At 34.2% G+C, this 20,985-nt stretch overlaps 1 pseudogene; it reads right to left on the bottom strand.

Annotated features, from left to right (window-relative positions):
• Window positions 1-12,809: 12,809 nt before the first annotated feature.
• Window positions 12,810-16,956, bottom strand: LOC107511185 (annotated as a pseudogene).
• Window positions 16,957-20,985: the final 4,029 nt, after the last annotated feature.

Here is a 20,985-nt window from a genome sequence, read left to right as displayed (position 1 = left end):
GACACTATTGGAACAATTGGCAAAACTTGACTGGGGTTCTAATTATTAAACAGTAATAATGTACAAATGCTATTTTTTTGAATTTGATGGTTGTATTGTGGTTATGTAGAATAATCCCAAGTTCGTGGGAAATACACATTAACGCAGTAGTATGTGATGCGGCATCAGGTTGATAACTTACTCTCCAATGGTTGAAGACAACTATGTCTTCATTTACTACTTCCAAGTTGTTTTTGTTTGAGTTTGTAATTATTTCAATTTTTTGAAATTTTTTTACTAATAAGATAACCAAAAATTCTTATAAAAATGGGCAAAAGATTTGAACATAAAAATGATATATAGTTGGGAAGTAAGCATTAGAAATAATGCTTAACATCTTTAGTCATCAGGGAAATGCAGAGTAAAACTACATGGAAATATCAGAAAACATGTTAAAATGGGAAAGGTTGACCATATCAAGTGCTGTATGAAGAAGTGTAGAAACTGGAACTCTTATACCTTACTTTGAGAATATAATATGATACAATGAATTTAGAAAACACTGATAATTTCTTGATAAGTCAAATATATACCAATTATATGATCTAGTCATTGCAATTATAGGTATTTACCTGAGAAATGAAAAAACATCTTTAGACAAAAACTTATACACAAATAGCCATAGCATTAAACTTGTCAGTAATACTAAAAAACTTGAAACGATCAACATATTCATCAACAGATGATGTGTAAACAAATTATAACAATGGAATACTACTCAGTAATGAAAAATTAATTAACCACTGATAAGTTCAATGGCATGGATAAAGCTCAAAGTAATTATGCTGTGTTAAAAAAAAAAAAGTCAGATAATAAAAGAGTATATACTCTATGATTTTTTCTAGATATATTTCTGGAAAATGCAAACTAATCTTTAGTGACAGAAAGCAAATAATCCATTGCTTAAGTAAGAAAGTTGGGGATAGTCAGAGGGAGAGGAGATAAAAAAAGGGCATCAGGAAACTTTTTTGAATGATGAATATGTTCATTCTGTGGTTGTGTTGATGATTTCACTGATATTTATATAAGTCAAATCACATCAAATTGAACATTTAAATGTGTGTAATTTACTATATGTAAGTTATACTTCAGCAAAACTGTTAAAGAAAATGGACGTCAGAAAGAAAAAGGCCTAGCTGAGTTCTTAATAATTTTAAGTAGCAATGAATGCAAGCTAATTTCTCTGGTAACTGCCTGGACTGCTGCAGTTCAGTATTACCAGTTGAAGGTAGACATGTCCGCCTAATAGACAGTGAAGTTGAGATTCTGGTTAACATTTTTTGTGTGTGTGAAATCTGAGGACACTAACAGAATGTTTGGGAGTGAGCCAAGGGAAATCCCTTGAGCAAAGCCAAGGCACGACTCAGAAAATTTTTTCTATTTGCTCCACCTTCCAAAAGAATAATTATTAATAGTTTTTGATTTTCTGGTGTAGAAGTATTTAACAGAGAAGCAGAAGCCGATGGATGCCAGGAAAATGCCAGATATACTCGATTCTCCCTCAGGAAATCTCAGAGGCATAGTGCAACTAAATGCTTTTCTCTACCAATGAGAGGCTGTGTTGGGGTAAGTCAGGTCATGGAGTTGTTATTGCACAAGTGTCAGGAAGGAGACTTAATACCAAAACCACCTTGTATTTTCTGACTAATCAGAATCCAAGACAGAAGAGGAAATGCGATTTTCTTTTCTCATATTCCTTGGCTCGGTGGCCTTTTGTCTTCTAGCTATCCTTCAAGGACTGATTCTTCAGGCTGTTATAAAGAGAAACTATGTATTTGAAGCTCAAGGAAGCAGTCCACAAAAAGAGTTAGGGAAGGCCAACAGTGGAGTGCTATGGTAGTCATTAAGGTGTTTATCAAAATACTTCTGGTTTCTCTTCCTTTAGGACATGTAGAGAATTGTACTTCCTGCAACTAACTGGCACACAACCTCTAATCCCACACCTCTGCCCCTTGAGGCCATGTGACTACTTCTGACCAATGAGTGTATCATTCCTTGGTTAAAACACTTAAAATTGCTTCCTGCATAGTGTTTTTTTCCTTTGACTCAGAAACTGGCAATATTGGAAATAGTGGCTTCCCATTCAACCTGATCCCATATTGAGTACAATGAGCAAGATACTGAGCAAAATACCCTCGGCTTACTTTCAATAGCCATGAAGTGTGAGCAATAAAGAGGCTTTTATTGTTTGAAGACACTGAGATTGTAGTTTTTTGTTTGTTTGTCTGCTTGTTTTACCACGGCGCAATTCTAGTTATCCTTGTTCATTGTTTTAAAAGAACTTGCATTTGATAAGTTAAAGATACTGACTTTCTTCCTGTAAGGTCCTTTATAGAAAGACATGGACTGAAATAGAAGTAATGGTTGATAGAAGCAAATTAATTCCAAGTCTAAAGTCGGCATCCAAGATTTCCTGCTGTATTAGTTAGTTTGGATAATGGAAAATTATTTCATCAATGCATGATAGAGTCCACTTCTATCCCATTAGAATATTTGAATTAAATTTTATGTGTTTAGCAGTAGAAGCCATAGATCACATGTAACAGGTTGTAACAAAGACGATGTGGACTGCTGAGTATTAAATGTGCAAAGTTTACATCTGTTCCACACACTGACATGTACTGAATTACCTGTGGTTAAACTTAAAACAAGGGTAGTACCTCCTAGAAAAGATAAAGTGAACACTCGTTTATCTGAACTCAATCTTATAAATAAGGTAGCTGTCTTAAGAAAGGAAGAAAATTACTATCACAGAAGCCCAAGAAAATCTTGACACATCTTTTAAATTTTGCCATTTATTGCATCGGCCTACCCAAGTGTAATAGTTAATTCTAAATACACAGAATCTTTCAGAAAGATAGCCTGGGACTGTGTTTTCTTTTCTACTGCTCACTGAGATATCCTCCTTTCAATAATTTGAGAGACTCGAGCTTTGAGCCAGAGAGAGCATCTGTTGGAAAACATGGCAATATTCTTTCTATTTATGGCTCTTTTCAGTCTAAACCACAACCTCATTTCTCTTGTGAATATCCATTCCTTGAAAACACAGAAATCACAATAATGAGATTTTGAAAGAAAGGAATTGTGGAAATCACCCAACACTTCCCAGCAATGGGCAATACTTCTCTCTATCCACTAAATTCAAAGACTTTTTAATAAAAAGTTCTATGGAGTTGGTCCCTATCATGGCTTCACTAAAGGGAGAGACTGGGATGCTTAGCCAGAAATGAAATTAAAGAGCACACATGAGTCACTGTATTTAGAAGGCATTTTAATACTAGAAAAGTTATTGACTGAACCAAAACCACTAAGTGTTCCACATCAGAAAGATTAGTAACTGACAACAAAAGTGATGTTCCAGAAATTAGACTGGACATGTGTGATAAGGACAGAAAACAAAATAGAAGACCATGCATGTTTCTAATCCTCTTAATGTTACTCAGTTGCCAACAGAAAAAAGAAGTGGTTGTTTCGTTTTTTATAGCTGAAAGGAATTTCCATGTTTACAATGATTTCTGATTAATTATAGTTTAAGAACTTAAATAGATTAAGCCAGAAAGAGGCAAAAATAAAATACACCTGCCTATTACCTAAAATAACTGGATCATAGAGATATTTATGAATATTTAGCAAATTCTGGAAATTAGTGGGTAGCTTCTGTAACTACTGTCATCCGTAGGGACATCAGGATCTGGTGACTCTAAGGGCAATTGCTATGTGCTATGGTGTCTTTATATAAGAAGAAGAATCCTGCACATCTGTGCAGGGGATCAGAGGAGGATCTCTGATGTCTGTAGGAAATTTAAGTGTCTCATGACATACCTTAGATAAAGAGAGAAAGAGACAAAGAAGGGGGCCACAAATTATGAACCCAAGTTAAGGGCCAAGAAGAGTGAGTGAATATAGTTTCAATAATGTCATATTTTTCTATATGGAGAGACCTAAAGTCAGAAAGAGGCCCAGCTGTAGGCCATAATGATGTCCTGATTTCTTGCTTACCTTATCACTCATGGGATCACATTTTGCACACAAATTCATTTTATACTCAACAACCGAAGTAAAAGTATGTATCTCCTAAAAGTATATATTATATAACATTATACCTCAGCCAAGAATCCTCAGTGACTTCCTACTAAAAATGTGGTGGAATTTATTTTATAATACCCTAGTATACTGTAATTAATTAATTTGACAACCCCCTCTCCACCGCTCCCCTTATTGGGCCTCCCTCATTCTCCTTTATTCTTTATGCTCCCATTAAAATGGAATATGCCAAAATGTTCTTTTTCTTGAGCTGTTGTCCTTGATGTTCACTCTGGTAACTGAGCATCCCTCCAGATATTTACATGTACTGCTTCTTCTTTCTCATTAGTAAGTTCTCAGCTCAAATCTTATCTCTTCACAGAGGGTTCTCTACAGGTTATGTGCTCTACTCCCTGCCCCCACCCCACCAATCCAGTCATTCTCTGTCACATAAACCTTTTTCTTTTAATTTTCTTGGTAATAATTATGACTATGTTTAATTCTTATTTATTTATTTTGCCTGTTTTAATCTGTCCTTACTCCAGCTCTAAAATGAAAGTTCTGTGACAGTAGAAATATAAATTGTTTTGACCATTATCCAACTCATAGACAGGTACTTCTGAGACTATGGTTACACAATAATTTTTTAAATTAATCTAAACATCTTTTGTTCAAGTTGTGTTCAGGGAAAACTACTAAAATCCAAATCAGCATAAAATGAAGTTGGGAAATTAATGAAACAGCAAACTAAGAAAATAGAACATTTCATTAGGGAAAAGCAATTGTCTTTCTTGTTTCAGCTTGGTTACATGTGAGATAGTCTGTTTCATGTTTTCCCCATTTGAGAATCAAAAAATTAAATACATATAACATAAAACAAATTGGCATTAAAAAATCTTTGTAGTGAATGACAAGCTGAAAATGAAAAACAACAGATATTCTTAAACCAAGCAGAATTCTAACTCACATACCATAACTCCCATTTGTGAAATGTTTCCATGCTGTATTTTTCTAAGAAATACTTGCCTGCCTACCCATAAATGCCACTTAGTTATTTATGCAAATGGTATGTGGTAATATTATTGGGATCAGAGAACTTGCAGCTTGAGTTCTAGTAAGGCCGCAGTAGGAATCTCATTTAATTTTACTCAGAGCAAAGATTCTCTGTCTTGGCCACAGACACAACCCTTAAATCTTGGCCAGCATTGGACAAAAAGCATCACCACTCTCACAGAACAGGCACCATGCAGGGGAAGGAAGATAAGTCTCCAGTGAAACATCACTCTGATGCAAACATCCTACTGATAAATTAGCATCATGTCCTTAGATAAAAGTCGGAATTTGTATTGAGTTATTTGTAAAGACAAATAAATATTACTTTACGTAGTAGATACAGAGGCTTAAAAGAGTACATACTTTTGTAAATAATGCTGTCTTTTAAAAGTATTACAAGAAATAATTATAAGAAATTTTCAGGGAATTCTTCTCCAAAAGGATTAGATATTTTGTAAAATGGATACTTTGTAAAATTTTCTCTAACTGGATCAGTTTTGCTCAGAAATTATGTGAGGCTGATCATACTGGAATCAATGCCTAGAGCTGAACAGAAATGAGAAGAGGATATAGCCTTAAAACACGATCTTTTAGAATCTTTTTATGACTAAATTATATTACTGACATGCACAAATATGTGAAAGTATAATTTGATACAGATGTGATTTATATGCTCTAAGGGTTATTCTGAGTTAGCACCCTTAGATTGCAGTTGAGAGTATCCCTATCCTATGCCATGTGTTTAAAGGACCTTGTTTAGGCCGTCATCTGGATACATCCCTCCCCTTAGGTAAAGGGTCCTAGGATACCTGCTTCTAGGTTATTCTTCAGGTTCCAGAGTCTCTAAATTTCTAGCCCGAATGTCACTGAGATAGTTTCTAATGCCTGTGTGGGTCTTTTTTCAAGGCCTGCCTTCCTGAAGGCACAGTAAGCTGTTGCTGGTCAATGTAACTCTAGATGCGGGTGATGAGAATAAAGCATTGAAAGGTCATCTAGAATGTCCTAATGCATGGACATAAGGCCTCTTTGAGGATGGCAGAGAGCTGGAGATAAAAAGAGAAGGCCCATCGAAGAAAGCCTGGTTCTGGGATTGGGCAATATCTCTCCTCTCTGTCATGTTCTGATGACGGATTAGCTTTCTCAGTCTTAATGAAGATTTATTCGCCAAAATAAAAAGTTAGAGGATATTTTTTGTAATAGTTTCATAGCATGTTATAATTTTAAATATTTAGACATATGAAAAGGGAGTTTCCATTTGTATTTTCCCTCAGGCCCTGCAACAGTTAGGAGGTAGTCTATTTGAACAACTGTTATGTTTGCACCTGTATTAGACACTGAGCTTTAAAAGTGTTTGGAGACCTGACATTAGGAGGTTGTGTATCTTCCCACAAACAGTGTTTAGGCAGATGTAGTGGTGAGCAGACTCAGTGTCCTGCTCACCTCATTTTGATGAGGCGGCACCTATGAAAAGTGCATGTAGTTGCTTGAGAGGGATATGGTTATGCTAAAGAATGATCTGAAGGGCCCCAAAAATGATGTTGTGTGCTGGGATAGATTACATTATTATTATTATTATTATTATTATTATTATTATTATTATTATTATTATTTTACTATTTCTCCCTGAGAGATTATACTTACCTCCCCACCTCCACTGAAATCAGACTTGGCCTTGTGACTTCCTCTGGTCAAAGTTATGTAAACGTAAGTGATATGAGCACTTTCTAATTGAAGATTTATAATACAACTTGTGGATCCACCATCTCTTTTCCTTCTACTACAAGATTGGCCATGTCTCTGATAAGAGTCACCCCTTAACACTGCGTTCTGAAATAAAGAGTGACATTGAGTGGAACTGCTATTGACCTTCTTTTGACTATGTAGCCTGAACAATAAATACAACTTCATTCTTATAAGTCACTGTGATTCGTGGGTTATTTTTCATTGTAACATTTCTAAGCCAATCAATAGAGGTGAGTACAGTGAGGGTGCACATATAAACTACTCAAACAGAGGCCACAAAGTTCTTGGATGTCAGCAGCAGATGTCAGGATGCAGTGATGAGTACCAGGACTAATATGTTATACAGCAGTGGAAAACAGCAAGGATAGAGGATAGTGTGTGGGCATTTGGACCAGAAATCCCTGATATGATGACCAGACAATAATTATGCACTAGAGATGAGAGCATGCCGAGGGAGCAGATGTGAAACCCTTAATTAACTAAGTCAAAATTCTGAATCAAACTTATTTAAAAACCAGAACAGACTGTTACCTTAAAAGAAATTTGTCAATAACTGAACTAAAGTCTGCAGAGCTATGTTAACTTTACTTTTTCAAGGGAACAATATTACATTTTTGGCAATTCAACTTTGAGACTGACAGTTTGAACCCATTACAATAGTAGTGTACAGCTAATATTTTTGAGCACTTAGTAGACACAATAGACTAATATAGAGGTACTATCATCAACTCAGTTTCATTGAGGAGTAAATAGAGGCACATTGTGAGGGTTACTTTGCCCAGTCTCAAAGCTTATGCCCATAAGCAAAACATCATGCTTCATACCTATGCTTCTAGTCTAACCTACCAAAACCTGAGCATAGCTCATGTGAGGCCTGGCATTTGGCATATATTGTCCCCATTGTGCAGCTGGCTAAATATTTCACATTAGAATGAGAGATAAAGATGGACAGAGAACATAATCACCCCTTACATCTCGATAGTGCTTTAGTCTTATGCCACTCAGTAATAATGCATGTTTATGAGAGAGGCAAAGTAGAGATTACTATTCACACTTTATAAATAAAGAAAGAGGTTAAGTAACCTTCTCAGAACCGTGTTGCCTATGCCGCTGGGGGTGAGGACTGGAGTACAGAGTGTGTTAAGAATCATCTAATCCCTTTAAGTGACTTGAGAAAGGAAAGTATTTTCTCTGTTTTCAGATCACAAAGATATTACATTATTCACCAAAATAAAAGAGATTGTGTAATTTCTATTTTAAATTATAATTAAAATCTATTAAGAAAAAGTATGGGTGGCTTTGTAATAAATTTGTTGACCAAAGGCGTTTTATGAAATACTAAATATAGGCTTGGTAGTAAATAGATAGGTATAGACCAAACAGGACTGTTGTGAAATGACTCCTGAATCTAACTGCTTGTCCTCATCTCTATCTAGAGCTTCAGATCTGCGGAGCCAAGTTTTCTCTGCAACTTCAACTGAAAACTTTGTCATCCTTTAAAATCAACTTGGTCCATCTTCTTCCCACAATTTCCCCCTCCTCCTGACTTTCTAGATTTGTAATATTAGCAGAATTCTCTCAGTTATACAATATAAGTGGCTAAGGTTTATCTTTAAATCTTCATTTTATATTGTCTCAGAACGTTTAGGTACTTGTCTTTAGATTCGATTTCTTTCATTTTGAAAAAAATTCAACCCTTTCTTTCCAATCCTACTGACACAAGGCCAGTTCAATCCTTCATTAATTCTCTTTTGGATCATTAAAATAATCTTTTGGTAGATCTTGACATCTATATCTCCTCACTCTAGAAAAGCACATTTACTATTTATTGGACTAATTTTGTTTCTAACTACAGCTTTAACTACCATGCTCTTCTCAACTCTAATCCGATTCTCATTGTCTATGGAATTAAATACCAATTTTTGTTTCTAAATTTGAACTCAAGAATGGGAATAATATTACTTTAATGCAATGTTAAAATCTTTTTCTAATTGCTATGTTGCATATACTATCATCTCTAGTAAATGTGAACTTATTTTATATGTTCTTAGTTTATAAGTAGTTATAAGATGCCCTGTACTTTCCCATTTCTATTCCTTTTGTACTTACTATTCTTTCTAGATTGAGAAGTCCTTTTTCCATGTCCACTCAAAATAACTTCTCCTGCATGAAGACTTTCCTGCTCCTCTCAGTAAAATTAAACATTACCTTCGTGTAATCACGAAAGACTATATCTTCATAAATCATTATTGATATAATCACAATTGATATTATCTTCATATAATCATGGCTGTATAATAACAAGTTTAATTTTAAATCAAGCGTGTAAAAATTAGCTATAAATATAGATTCATACATTCTGACTTTGTTTTACTTACCTAGGTATAAAGCCCACAGAATATTGTGAAGTCTTAGAGAAGAGAGATTATTTTCATTCACCATTATATTCTATGTAATGTATTATACCTAGATTGTGTATGAGATACATATAAAAACTATTTATTGAGATAAATTAAAAAACATTAACTTAAATTTTTGTATACTTTCCAATCACCCTGAAGGTATATGAAACTATTATGTTACCCAGTGACCCTCCCATCCCCAAAATATTAAAGAGACTGGAACTATTGAGGATTAAAACTGTACTACTTTATTATTTTAAAAATATCTATTCTGCATTAATAATGAAAGACAATGTTGATTTTGGATATAATCACATAAGGAGGATGATTAAAAATTGTAGAAACCTTTTACTCTAGTTGATTTCCTATGACTCTCATGGAAATTTAAAACTGTGTTTTATTATCCTCAAATCATTTATAGAAGCCTACATAAATTTTACCACTGGAGCCCTGCCCAGCATAGCACCAAGATCAAAGGATTATTTTCTAGTAAATTAGAATCCAGATTTTTATATCACAACTTTACAAATTTATGGACGTATTAGTCATGAAATAATCTGTCATCTGGTCTTTGCATTTCAACACTAGAAAGTTTAAACTGGGTAAAAAAGTTAATTAGGATATCAGAAAATAGACATTCAAAAAACATTTAGACTTTGGATATGTTTATAGAGTGAACTGAAATTGTCCACAAAACTCTGTTTAAGAAAGCAGCATATTACTTAGGTTACATCTTAGTTCAAAAGCCACAGTATTTAATGACTGTGTTGTCAAAATCGATTAGTGTTTAAAATGAACTTATCCTACAGCTAAAAATAAAGAGTATTATAGGTATAAACCAGAAATCATAGAAAGAGGGTGTAACTAAGTGGTTATGAGGGTTCTGTAACATTAAGCCACTATAGGAAGAAAGATCAAAATCCGATGACTGCGTCACGATGACATAAAAGAACAGGCAAGTAAATAACAGTTTAAACAAGAACTTGAAGCTGAAGTCCAGCCTGGGGAATGGTGCTCTAGTCGACACAGCTTTAGGTACTGTTTAGAGATTGTGGTGATTACACTGCGTTATGCTCACGATGCAGCAACAGCTACAAGACTCGGTTCTTCATCCTCCGGGCCCTGCTTCCCAGGCAGCAGCTGTCAGTGTTCAGACAACACCTCAAAATGTGCCCAGCCAGTAAGGCCTGCCTCACATGCACTCTCAGCTGGAGCACCGCAGTACCCAGAGGAGCACCTCCCCACCCAGAGGAGTACCTCCCCAGTGGACTTTGCCAAATGGTTTGGCTCAGATGTGTTATAGCAGCTCCTGCCCTCCATGCCCGCCAAAGTCGTCAGTGTAGATGAATTAGAATACCGACAGTGAGCAGTGAAGGCAGACTCACCTAAGCTTGGACCTATGGTAGCACCCTGGCCAGGACTCTGCTTCCTCATCTCGGGTTTGTTTACGGACTTTTACTTTGGAACACTCTGCAAAGCTGTTTAGGGAGGGCCTAGGCATCTAATGTGGTCTGCATGATGGAAAGATCTTAACCAATCGAATAAAGCCTACATGGTCTGAATACAGAATGCACAGTGTTGCCAATCCTGGAAACAATCTTTCTTTTTTTGTAAGATATGTGAATGAAGTGTTGGCATCTTCACCAAGAGGTGGCAACTAAGGGTTCTAAAGAAATAAATGTATAGATCCTTATGTACAGACCTGTGTAGAAACAACTTTTGTACATAGATATAGGATAGCTTTTTTGAACTTAAACAGCTCTATATAAAAGTAGCTAATATTAGTTAAGCCTGTGTCAACGGTTTGGATTTTTTTTCACTTGTACATGTGGGACTTTTTCTTTTGGATGATTAAAGTTGCATATGTTGTGTGTGAATGAAGTGAAAAACAAAACAAAACAAAACAAAACAAAACAAAATAAAACAAAAAACAAAACACATGTGTTTCTTTCACCTAAGTGCCCAATTCAGTAGGCCTCTCTTTGTGGGGTCCTGACCCCTCCCTTAGGCTGCCCAACTACCCTAAATGCATGTTCTACCAGAGTTTCCCAAACATCAGTCAGTTCACAATTTTCATGATACCTGCAAAATAGCATCATATACTGCCTGTACTCCTATTTATCCAATATTTTTTTCTTAAATGAACTCACTTTTGTATATAAATATATTTTTTAATACAAACATTTATTTAGAAAAATAAACAGAAAATGCTATTTGGTACATTTTCCCATGAAGCATAGATAAATGGCTATAAAAACTGTTGTATGTCAAATACAAATTATAAACGATTTTTTTTAAAGAGAACAAATAGATGCTCAATACAAATGCTTGGTGTAAGGTTCACTGTATTTGATTTCTTGGTTGTTAATGATATAAAAAGATCATCATTAAAAAAATTTTGATCCCTTTTTCATTCATTTGACCACATTGATGCTTTTTCATCATTATTCTGTAGTTATTTCTTAATCTGAAGCAAGACCGCTTCTTTTTTTTTTTTCTTTTTAGATACCTGATTTTTATAGAAGAGAAATCAATGTCTGAAGAATTCTTAAATGTTTACTTTTGGACTCTTGCAAGAAACTGCTTGTGGTGGTCTCAAAACTCATGGGATCATCTGTGCAAATAACAACAGCACACATCATTACTCTGAATGGAAGTGACACTGCATTTAGAAGTAATATTAGAAGTGCATTGAGAAGTAATCAGTAAGAACTGACATCCTCCCTCTTAACTAATATGAATCCAAGGAATGAATGCAGAAACTTTTCAAGCAATTGACAATGCTGTTGTTCCATTATGGCTTTAAGGGTGTACATGGGATGGCAAACATCCTCTCTGCAAACAGCAACATTCTGTCCTAATATTGTTCATTGTTGCAATGCTCCTCTTTTTATTCACTTTCTTTTGTTCTATGTGTTTGAAATGCTGAGTAATTCTGGCTAGAGATACTTCCTATCTCTAGTTTTACCTTCCCAAGTGATAAAACAATTTGTAATTTACTAGCTTGACAATAGAATGTAAATTTTTGTGGGTTCATATCTAGGAATATTTTCATGGCGAAATACGGATTTTTGTTGTTGTTAATGTTGGCTTTCTTGTTTAGTTCTTTTCATTTATTTATTTATTTATTTTAAAAATCTTCTTGGTAACTTCTGAGTGAAGAGATTTAAGATGGTGGCTTTTTTCACCCCTAGGCCTCTGCTCATGGCTGTTAGACTAAAGGCAGATGATTTTATGCAGATCATATCCATGATCATTTGTGCTCCAAAGTTGAGAGATTTGTTGCTCTAAGTTGGACAGGCTTCTGGTTATTTCAATATTAAATCAGGCGTCAAGAAGTCATAATAAAGAATCTGAAGTGAGAAAAATGAACTGACATGCCTCCAAATAAAGATTTTCCTTCTAACCTGAAGGAGTAGGTGATTTTTACGCCGCTTTGCTGAATACAGGGTTAATAAATTTGGGCTTTTTATTGCTTTTGTAGAAAGTGCTCATTACTTATATTTTTATGTTCGTAATATAAAAATCAAAATAAAACAAAATATGTTTTTAAATGGCATACATCACGCTGGTAGTGGTTGATTTCCTCAAGATCGTCTTCTGTTGTTTTGGCGCGGTGGGAGGAGGCACAGTTGCAGGTCTGCGCAGGGTTGGGGGAAGCTGTTACTGTGGCTCATTCCCAGTTCCCCATTTTCGAGTGGAAACGGAGGGAGACAGGGTGGAGGAGGGAGGGCAGAGCCTCGGTATGGAAGTTTTCCAGGTGGGTGAACGGGTTCGCTGTGTAAATGGATCTCCCAGTTTTTTATGTTATACCGGGTCAGGACAATAGTCGTGGTGCTGCAGTTTTTCATTAAACCGAACCCATTCCCGAGGCCCTGAGTGGGAGCACCTGTCTTTGTCAGGTCTGTGCATCAGAGGCTGCACCGGAGCCTTGTTCGCGTTACTACTGGATATGCAGCAGATGTCTCCATTTGGAATTTTGTTTGGTGTGCGTGGTAACCTTTATTTTGTAAAAGGATGCCATTGGTCTTTACTGGATTGACAGTAGGCACCACCCTTTAGGGGTCTTCACATTTCACAGGTGTCAACCCCAGTGGAGGTGATGGTGGAAGGTTTGGCTTTCTCAGGAGCTTGAGGATAGCAGATGGCTGTGCTGGAGGCTTAACGAAAGGTGCGTTGGCCTGCACTTTGATCTTCTCTATGCTGGAGGCTGTTGTGCCGCTTGAGCTACTATTTAGTGGCTTGTTTAGTATTCTTTAAATCTTTTATTATTTTTTCAAAAAATTCTCTGAAAATTCTAATACTAAAAAAGTTTCCATTAACAAAAAATTATTGAAAAACACTGCCTTAGACACTAATGGAACTGTCGATAGATTTTTTTATGTAATCAGATCTCAAATTTTTTCAGAAAGAAGAGACCATAGACTTTCATCAGTTGAATTTTTAGATTTGGCTTTGACCATAGTCTGCTAAATATGCTTAAAGAACAGCTTGGTATAAACATAAAATCTTTAGATGTACTTTTCTATTTGCTGTATTCAACATTCAAAATATTTTCTTTCATTAAAAAGTGATTTTTTCCTAGAAATTTATAATTGGCGAATGCCTATTTTGTAATAGAAATAAATATTTTATTTAGCATCAAGACAATTAGGATTTACAAAACATTTTAACAGTTGAGCTCTTTTTTAAAATAATTGAGTGCTTTTTAGTAAAAATTATCTTAAATGTTTTTGGTGGTTAATAATTGCTTAGAGGGTGAGAGTCTTTGGAGATGATAGACAAGATGTAGAAAATGAAGAAGGGGATGTATATTTGGCTATTTGTATGTATCAAAAAAACTAATATTGTTCAGTAAGATATATGGTTTCATTAGAAGAGTTAAACTGTTTCTAAGCTATGTTGACAAAACTGTAAAACACTAATTTGATATGATACAATTTTGAATACAGCGTTATATAACCACTTCAGTGGTCATTCTTGGTGAAATTGAATACAAGTTGTTTTAACATTGCTTAGGCAAACAACATAACTTAAAAAGAATGATTTATGTAAGTAAAAGAAGCATAGTAACTCAGAAATATAATTTCATTCAGAAGTCAAATACCATTGATACCCATCATTTAAAACCCATCTTGTCAATAAAGCCCTTCATAACTACACAGACCCTCAAAGACTAAATGAGATAGAAAAGTTATTCCAAACCAAGATTTCAATAATTGCAAGTAACTCCTCACTAATTAAAAAAATAAGGAAGCTTAAAATGTATATGCTTTAAGAAGAAAAAAAGTCATTGCAGGAGATGCAAACTTATTTCTGTACTGACTACACTCTCACTCGCTAATATGTTGATAACTTTATTATATATGTATGTGTATATGTACATGTACACACATGGTTATATAAATACTGAAAAATAACGGGACATGCTAACATCTAAAGAAACTTTTTGGGATCTTATGAAAAAATCAGAAATGTAAATTGGTTGAATAATTGTAAAATGCAATTGGAGAACATAAGTTGCCTGAAAAAAAGTTCACAGAGAACATTTAGGTCAAAATCTAGATGTATACACACACACACGCACACACACCCACACAATTTTAAAAAAGAACAAAGAATCTGGTCATGAGTGATCTAGGAGTTGAATATTACCTACAATATTTATTCATTGGAGTTGCAGCCTGATGAAAGTCATTATGTGTTTCATGGTAAAAAGAAGCTTAGAAAGTGATGGTATAACAGTTTTTGTTTGTGAAGGAAAGCTATCTGTTTTTCAATTAGACTGTCAATTCATTCAAGGAAAGATTCGGGCCTTTGATTTATTGAAATATTAAGTATAGTATTAGGCACATAGTAATCTCTTCAGAAACAATAGATCTGGATCAGCTAATGTAGTTACTACTAGAAAAGCTGAATTACAAATAACCTTTCTTCAAGCTTGAAGGGGAAAATCATGGTTATATAAATACTGGAAAATAACGGGACACGCTAACATCTAAAGAAAGTTTTGGGGATCTTATGAAAAAAATTAGAAATGTGATTGGTTGAATAATTGTAAAATGCAATTGCTAAATATAAGTTCCCTGGAAAAAAGTTCACAAAGGACATTTAGGTTAAAATCTAGATTTTTAAATTAAGAGTAATCATGCTTATTTGCAATTATGTATACTTATCTAATATACTTAAAATCATCTATTTATGTGAAAAAAGCAGAAACCGATGGGCTGAGCCCAATAATTCTAGAACCCAATAGTCAGGATGTGAAACTCAGTGTCACTTTCTATTTGTGTGGCAAGGATTAGCCAGGGTAAGACACTCCATCTCTCTGTGACTTATTTCTCCTCATTAGTAAAATGGTGATAATAATAGTACTTAGCTCACTGAGGTGCTGTGAGGTTCACATTGGATGGTAAATAAGCATATAGAACAGTGCTTGGCACATATTAAGCTCCAGATAAAATTTGCTGTTATTAGTATTATGGCATTCTTCACTTAGCATTGTACCAGTGACTGAAAGATGAACTAATAGTTGGATACATATACACATATACATACACATATTAATCTTTACATTTTAATTAGATGAAATGACTACTATTAATACAAAGCATACCTTTTAAGATCTTATAAAAAGTTGATGCTGTAAGACATATGAAATACTGAATTTTATGTCACTTGATACATAGAATGTATGCCAAAAATTTTGTAAGAAAGCAAAATATGTAATGACTTATTTTGATCAGATATTATTTTGATAATCACCTTCTTTTGATTTTAGAATTTTTTAATTTTAGAGATGTACTCTCCCCCACGATATTTTTCTGAAAAAAAAAAAACATTGTTTTAGAATGATTATTTTTACCTTAACTGTCAACTTTTTCATCCATATGTGGTCTAAACATATAAATCTTTCTTTCCTTCGAAATTATCTCTGAAGGAAATGAGTAAATGTTAACATAAGTATGTATGTGTTTACATTTTTTCCAAAATATTCATTTTATACCTGTTATCTTAGGAAAAGCACCCTGAGAGATGGTTAACCCTGAGAGAAGGGATTAAAAATTATTTCTTTTGTTTTGGAATTATTTGTATTTTGTTAGTTTTTCAAATATTTTTTACAGTGTTAGAGTTCTTCCATAATATAAATAGAATATTATGTTTAGAAGACACAGTTGTCAGTTCATTCACTCTAAGGTGTTCAGAAGATGTAGATATGGCTGCAAATCTTGATCAACATCAAAGGGAGGAATATTTTCTCAATTTCTTAATGTCACTTATTACATTTCTCTCACATCACACATTTATTTAAACATTTTGGGAAATAACACATTTTTTTGAACCATACTTCAATTTATTGCATTATCAATCTATGAACAAGATAGGTGTTTTGTTTTGTTTTCCCATAAAGTGAGATCATTTTCAACTTCCCATAACATGTGCCTACACACCTTCACTTTGAGAATGTAGCATTCAAGTGTTAGTCGGGGCAGTTTATTCCTTTTTCACTTTCACAACTTTTGTGTTGCTGTCATAAGTCTTCTCGGCATTTGCTTTGAATTCTGTCTTCAATTGCATCTCTCACTGCTTTTGCACTTACCTGGCATCTCGGGTGTAAGCAAGTACAACCTGTCACCAGGAGGCCAGCCAGCATGATGTGGTGAGAGTGGAGCCTATTCAGCTGAAGCAAGAACATCCTTCTAGTTTTGTTTTGTTTTGTTTTGTTTTTTTAGCCGGGGATTGGTGGGTGGGTGGTGGGGTGGGCTGGGGGAGGCAGGGTGGTTAAAACCTGTGGATTTATCCTTAACCGTGATCTTTCCCTCATAGTCCACATACAATTCATTATGAAATACCATCATCTCTACACCCCAAATATATCCAGAATCCAGCTCCTTGTTATTATATTCACTGTGGTCTGCACCTTATCCACTTTTACTTGTATTACAGTAAACTCTTAACTTCCTACTTCAATTTCTTAAAATGGAAATTAGTTCAGGATCTCTTTTTTTGCCAAAACCATTAACAACTCCTGTTTCACTCGGAATAAAGCCAATGGTGCACAAAGGTCTCCCCAATCTTGTCCCAAATCCCTCTGACCTTTCCAACTACTACTTACAACACCCTCTTCTTTGTGTACCTTACCTCCTTGTTCTCCTGAATGCTACAGGAGCCCAAGGGCCTTCGCACTCTGTCTGAATATCCCTATGGCTAAATCTCTCACTTCCTTCAAGATTTTACTCACATGTCACCTTCTCAATGTGGCTTACTTTACTACCCTATTCAAAATTTCAACCTCCACCTCCTTGCTTGCACTTAGTTCCCCTTTTTCTGTTTTTTTTTTCCTATGGAATTTTTTACCTCCTAGAATATTATATATATTATATATATTATTTGTATATGTGTGTATATGTTATATTTATATTACATTAGTTTATAATATATATAAATATAAACTCCAAATCAGGAACGTTTTTTTCCTACCAGTTTATTCCAAGTGACTAGTGTGGAGCCTGGAAAATATTTATTGAATAGATGACTGACTGACTGACCAAATGAATGAATTATATTCTCTTCATTGTGTAAAGTTTTCTTTCCTCTATCACTAGAATGTTTTTGAGTATGTTTTTATAAAGGTGTTATTGCCACCTTACTTCATATATGTCTGTATTTTATTTCCATTTTAGTGCAAAGTGTCATTGACCTTATTTATTTATTGACTATTTATGCAACACTGACTATATCTTTGCTTCATAATAAAGAATGGATGTGTTATGAGAGTCAAAAGAATTTAAGTGTTGAGGAAAAGCCCAGGCTAGAAGCAATCTTTGAATATGTTCTAAAAGTACTTTGATAGCAATGTGTTTAATGATCTAATGACTGTCTAATTGATAAAATGAGATTCTAGGTTCTTAGCACTTCATTAAAAGAACTTACTTTTAAGATTAACTAATCAGACAAGAATTACAGAAACTGTTTTAAATTCACTTTCGTGCATGATAAAGAGCCCTTAAACATATAATCTATCACAAACACAAAGAGTTTTATCATCAAAATTAATTATAATTTAGTAAATAATACCCTAAACATGATAAGTATTTATAATGGTTAACATGTATAAACAATTAAACAAATATAAAATAGCAAATAAATGTTTCATATACAGGGCACTTTCACATTAGATGGTGATAACACTTGCTTTTTGTGATTATAATGTAATAGTGATGTTATATATCCAACTTAACAATAGATATAGTGTAAGTATTAATGCATTTTCAGGTAAGGATATTAATGATTTCTGTCAATTCTCTAATTAATAAACAGGTGAAATCTGAATGCATTTTTCCCTTTTATTCTTTCAATTTTTCAATATCTTTAAACAACTCTTTTTAAATGTCATACTTTTCTAATAAAATCATCTATTTTCATGTTTAATATTTTCTAATTTCTGTTATTTCACTTCACCTGATGACTTTAGTTTTCATAGTGATTAAATATATTTCTCTTATCTAGTTCAGAACTTGTCATATATACTCTGCACAACTATAGTCTTTAAGTTAATGATCAACTGAATAGTTTCTTTTTCTTATTATAGCTGTATTGAAGTACAACTGACACACATTAGGATGTACACATATAAAGGGTATTATCTGATACATTTTAACATATCTATATATGTGTGAAACCATCACGCAATCAAGATAATGAACATATTCATCAACCTCAGGTCTCCTTGTACCTCTTTGTAATCCTACTCGCTTCTTCCCTCCTGCCTCCCTCATCCAAATCAACCATTGATATGTAACTATAGGATCATTTACATTCTCTAGAACTTTATATAAATTAAATCATGTGATATCTACTCTTTTGTTGAGTTCTTTTCACTCAACATAATTATTTTGAGATTCCTCTATTCTGTGGCATATATCAATAGTTCATTCTTATTGCTGAGAATTATTTCAGTGTACAGATACAGGAAAATTTGCTTTCCATTTCCCTATTGATGGATATTTAGTTGTTTTCAATTTTTAGCTATTGCAAACGAAGCTGCTATGAGCATTTTTTTGTGTGTGTGAATATATGGTGTTGTTTCCTTGGGTAAACACGTAACCTCAGGTATGTTTCATGTTTTAAGAAACTGCTAAACTGCTTTCCCAAGTGTTGGCGTTATTTTACATTCTAACTAGCAATTCATGAGAGTTTCAGTTGCACAGTTTTGTATGGTCAGGCTTTTTAGAGTTAGCCATGTTAGCAAATGTATAATGGCATCTAACTGTGGTTTACAGTCTCATTTCCCTGATAAAAATAATATCATGTATCTTTCCAAGTACTATTTACCATTTGTAAATATTTTTTGGCAAAAAATTCTGCTTAACGATGTTGCTCATTTCTTATTGTGTTGTCTTGTTATTGAAATGTAAAAATTCTTCATATATTCTTTTTTGTTTCCTTCTAGAATTTTTATAGTTTTAGTTCTTATATTCTGTCTGTGATCACTCAATGTTAATATTCTGTATGTGGTATAAGGCCATGGTCAATGTATTTTGGTTTTTGTTTTTACATACAACTCTCCGATTGTTCTGGCATCATTTCTGGCAAAGATTATCTTTCATACTGAATTGCTTTGACACTTTTGTCAAAAATCAGTTGAATATATATCCGTTTGTCGATTTCTGGATTTTTTATTCTGTTCCATTGACCTACACATCTGTCTATATGCCAATACCATACTGTCTTGGTTAAGGTAGAGTTTTAGAAGGACTTGGAATCAAATATTGACTATTTTCCAACTCTGGAAACTAATTTTTTTGAAGCTCGCTTTAACTTAGGATGATTAAAATATAGTAACCTTTAATATATGGCTATTTTTGGCAAATTTCTGGGGCTATCTCCTGACTACATCACTCTACATCATGAATTATGATGCTTTTCCCCATGATTGAGGAGGACACAAACTATTATCAGCCCTCTGTGATAGCTACAGATTATCCCCTCTCCTTTTTAGGGGGTAGTTCTTTCTTAATATGCCTTTGCTGATTATTACGCAGTTGAAGACTCAAGAAGAATGATCTGTAGATCTACAGAATTTACAGTTTTCTTTCTTTCTTTCTTTCTTTCTTTCTTTCTTTCTTTCTTTCTTTCTTTCTTTCTTTCTTTCTTTCTTTCTTTCTTTCTTTCTTTCTTTCTTCCTTCCTTTCTTCCTTCTTTTTATTTTGGTGCAGTAATCTGCTCTCTAGTACTTTGTCTCATGAACCAAGCTGCTGTGAACTCTCAGCCTTCTAGTTCTGTCTCCTTAACACAGATTGGCTGCTAGGCTTCAAATGCATTCTCCATCTGTGCCCTGCAACCAGGATACTCTCTCTAATGACAATCATGGGGCTCACTTCAATGGTTTTTCTCCTTCTTAAAGATCACAGTTCTACATGCTCTACAGACAAATATCTGAAAACCTTGGTTTCATGTACTTAGTCCAGTACTGCTATCCACCCCCCCCCATTCATTATAAATAATAGGGTAAATCTGGTTCTAATTATTCCATCTTGACTGTAAGTGGTAGACCTTCAATGGTCTCAAATCCAATAAACTTTAATTATACCATTGTTTCATGAGCTGAAAAGAACTTAGTCTCACTTGGAATCATCCTGTCACTCATACCTCATCTTATACACTACCTCTCCTTTATGCTACCCTAATTTTTTTACCTTTTAGTTTCCTTCTCTTTCAATCT

Source organism: Rousettus aegyptiacus, unplaced genomic scaffold (assembly GCF_014176215.1).
Source record: "Rousettus aegyptiacus isolate mRouAeg1 unplaced genomic scaffold, mRouAeg1.p scaffold_m13_p_1, whole genome shotgun sequence".
NCBI lineage: Eukaryota > Metazoa > Chordata > Mammalia > Chiroptera > Pteropodidae > Rousettus > Rousettus aegyptiacus.
This window is presented reverse-complemented; position numbering and strand designations above follow the sequence as displayed.